Raw genomic sequence first — 3,836 nt, 5'->3', positions numbered from 1 at the left:
CTATGGCAGAGTTAGGTGGTCAGGGGGAAGCGAAAGGCTCCTCGTGCACGCGGTGATGAAGATTAGGTGGTGAGGGGATGAGTAGGCATTTTGTGGCGCGAGGGTCCACGCCCGCAGCACTTTGCCACCCCTTGTGGTGTCCGTACGATGCCTCTCCGGAAAAACGGCCCCTAAACTCCGATAAGGGAAAAAAGTCCCAATCATAATAAGAGTGAGCGAGAATTTGGCGTACAATTCAGGTATACGAGCCCTTCGTCTGCCTAGTCGACCGATGGCAATCTATATGAATGGACAATTGTCCACAATTTACCTAACTTCCCTTGCATACGTAACACCTAAACTCTGGAATAGCCTTCCCGATACTATTCGAGGGTCAGACACTCTCCCAATGTAAATCTAGATTAAAGACACATCTTTTCAGCCAAGCATTCACTTAATGCAAAATATGCAAAATAAACCACCAGGAGACTGCGTTTATTAGATATTATTTACTAGAATAATCTTGCTTGTTCTATAAACACCATGTGTTTTTTTGTGTTTTTCAGTTTTTCTTATTTTCTCCTGTAAAGCTGCTTTGGAACATTTTAGAGTGGCCTTTTATTGTGGCCAGCCTAAGGCACACCTGTGCAATAATCATGCTGTCTAATCAGCATCTTGATATGCCACACCTGTGAGGTGGATGCATTATCTCGGCAAAGGAGAAGTGCTCACTAACACAGATTTAGACAGATTTGTGAACAATATTTGAGAGAAATAGGCCTTTTGTGTACATAGAAAAAGTCTTACATCTTTGAGTTCAGATCATCAGAAAAATAGGGGCAAAAACATAAGTGTTGCGTTTATAATTTTGGTCAGTGTAAAACTTCAGATCAGGGTTTTTTAACTTATTAGAGATTCAGAACACCACATAGCAACTTTTTGATACTGCACCAAGTAAAATTCAGTCGTAATCATTACAAAGAGCTAAGATCAAGTGCCTAACAAGCTGTCTCATTTAAGAAAGGCTGCGTCCTCCGGAGGTTGCATTCAAAGGCTGCATACGGCATCGAGGCCGTCTCCGAATGCACCCTTCAAATGCGACCTTTCATAGGAATTCGGAGGATGCATGAGGTGTATCCTTTTTGTTGCTAGAGATAACCTACAATTCTTTGCATCACCCAACCTCTTTAAATATGTGGTGTTTAAATGTAAACAGTTACACTTTTGTTTGACCTTTTTTTCCCTCAGCAGGCATATGTAGTAAATAGGATTAAAAGTGTTTAGTGATTTTTAAGCATTTAAAACAGTAAGGCAAGAAATGGTAAATTTGATTGAACTCTTCTGGCATTGTTTAGCCCTGTTGAAAAAAACAGCATATGCTGGTTTGGTATGTTTTGATGCTGGTTTGTGCTGGTTTAAGATGGTCATGTGCTGGTTCAAGCTGGTCAAACCAGCATCAAAACATACCTAACCCAGCATATGCTGACAGGTGTGAGGGCACAATGTGTTGCATGACATCCATTAAAAACACCCTCTGGTCTCCTTTCCTGCGTACCACTGAAGCCGTGGCGTTAGCATTTGCTGTTACACGTTTTTGGCTAAATGTTGCAGGCTTCCTTTCTAAAGAGGCTTTGATTAAGCCTTCCGAAACGAGACACAGCTAGAGTTCTGCTCAAATCCTAATTAAACACACCTAATCACAGTCTTCTGGATTATTATTCTATTCTATATATTCTGTTGTCTATATGTTTCATTTATAAATACATATAGGCTTTTTTTAAAGACAAATAAAGACAACTGACACATGTTTACAAAATTCAAGTTCATTACTCTAAAAGGCAATATAAAAAAATATTGTAGGCTAATAATTCTGCATATCTTTTCATATGTCCTTCTCCGTCAAATGGTATGTGTTCACCTATTCTAGAAAATGGTTGCTGCTTGGGACTCAACATTACTGATTTTTATGCTGCCTTCACGTGCTCTCGGAAATTTGATAATTCCCACTTCTGATGTCATGATTCCGAGCTGGTAGTGTTCAGGTGCTTTGTTGTTGGAAAGAATTGAGGATGCCAGACTCATGCCTGCGTGTGTCTTAGGAAAATATTATATGGTAATAGTTTTCAACTGTACATCCTACTGTATAGTTTTACTACTACAATTCAATACTACTATTCTGCAATATTGGTGAAATACATGCTATTTTCGCAATGTTTAAAACATACAGTATGCTTCAAATGGTTATTCATATATGTAAATATGCACTAATTTTACTACAAGACAAGGCAATGAAGCTGTTGTGGAAAAACTTATGAATCATACCTGTCACAGCAGAAATCCTTCTCCCATCCGCCATGTTGATTGTGTAAGGCCCGCCCATCTCAGGTATCGAAATTATTTACCAACTTCCCAGTGGTAAGTTCATCAGAGTGCGTTCATGTGTAATTTTTACCTTGGAAACTTGAAGGTATTGACCACAGACTGTATAAAAGATTGACAGCGTGACACCGCTTCCTTCCATAGAGAATGTGAAGCTGACGTCACACCCTATGTTGCAGTGGCATCGCCATCTTGGGAGGATAATACTCCACTGCTATTATTGTTTTGAAATGTACCGTTACTTGTTCTGTTTGATATATGGAGAAATCGAAAGTGATAGAACCATTGGTTTTTCCTGAACGACTCTGCATAATGCTATTGCAGTTTTTAACACCACAAGACCGACCTACCATGGTTATATTTCCTAATCAAACAAGAAAAACAAAACACTGCATTGAACGCATTAGCAGCCATCCTCCCAAGATGGTGCAACATTCAACGTGGCGTGACGCCAATTAACAAGCTCTATTGTAATGAATTGATCGTAAAACGTCAGACGATGGGCGCTGACATGTTACGCAAAACCGTCAGTTTGAAGCCTGGGCATGCGCAGAAAGAATCGTCAGTGGCGCCAGAGTCTGCGCAGTTGTGAACACGAAGTGGAGCGCTGTATCAAGGTCCTTCCCATATTTCCTAATAGACTTGATCGGTGTCGTGTCGTATCTGGGGGCGTGGCCTGGGGCGGAGTCAGCATGGGGTAAAGCATTATTTTCCCCTTCATTGGAAATGCATGGCGTTAGCCAGTATGGTCTACATAAAATCACTTTTTCCATTCAACAGAGCATTCAGAGGTGGACGAAGTACACAACTTCCTTACTTGAGTGAAAGTACAGATACTACTGGTCAAATATTACTCCACTACAAGTAAAAGTTGTAAAGACAGATTCTTACTTAAGTAAAAGTACAGAAGTACGTGCTTTTAAAAGTACTCAAGTATTAAAAGTAAATTTCCTTTATGTCAGTTGTGCATTGTTTTATTGTCGTATACCTTGTGCCTCTGAAGCAACCTACTGAATACACTGAGTAGCTCACAGAATCAGTTGTATTAAAGGAGTAGTTTACTTCAAAATTTGCCCCCATTGACTTTCCATAGTAGTTATTAAATCCTACTATGGAAAGTCAATGGGGGCAAATTTTGCAGTGAGCAACTCCTTTAAGAGCTTTATATGTTTAGCACATATATGTTTAGTTTAGATATAATCCTGTATGATCATTTAGCCTAATTATCCTCATTAGCCCCCTAGGCCTATATGTATTTATGAGCAGTGTTCTTTTATTTTGTATATTCCCTTTACCAGTTTTAGCAGCAATTAGGTAAGGTTCTTGTAAATAGTCAATTGTAGAAGCCATGTGTTTGTTGGATTTATTACTATAATTTAACTACAAACATAAACTATAGCTAGTATAATGAAACTATGGTATTTTTAGTTGCTGTGGTTTTACTAAAGATTATTAATTGGAGTATGGTTCCTATATTT

Source organism: Triplophysa rosa, linkage group LG7, assembly GCF_024868665.1.
Source record: "Triplophysa rosa linkage group LG7, Trosa_1v2, whole genome shotgun sequence".
Lineage (NCBI taxonomy): Eukaryota > Metazoa > Chordata > Actinopteri > Cypriniformes > Nemacheilidae > Triplophysa > Triplophysa rosa.
The sequence above is the reverse complement of the archived record's forward strand: the minus strand, read 5'-3'. Positions refer to the sequence as shown.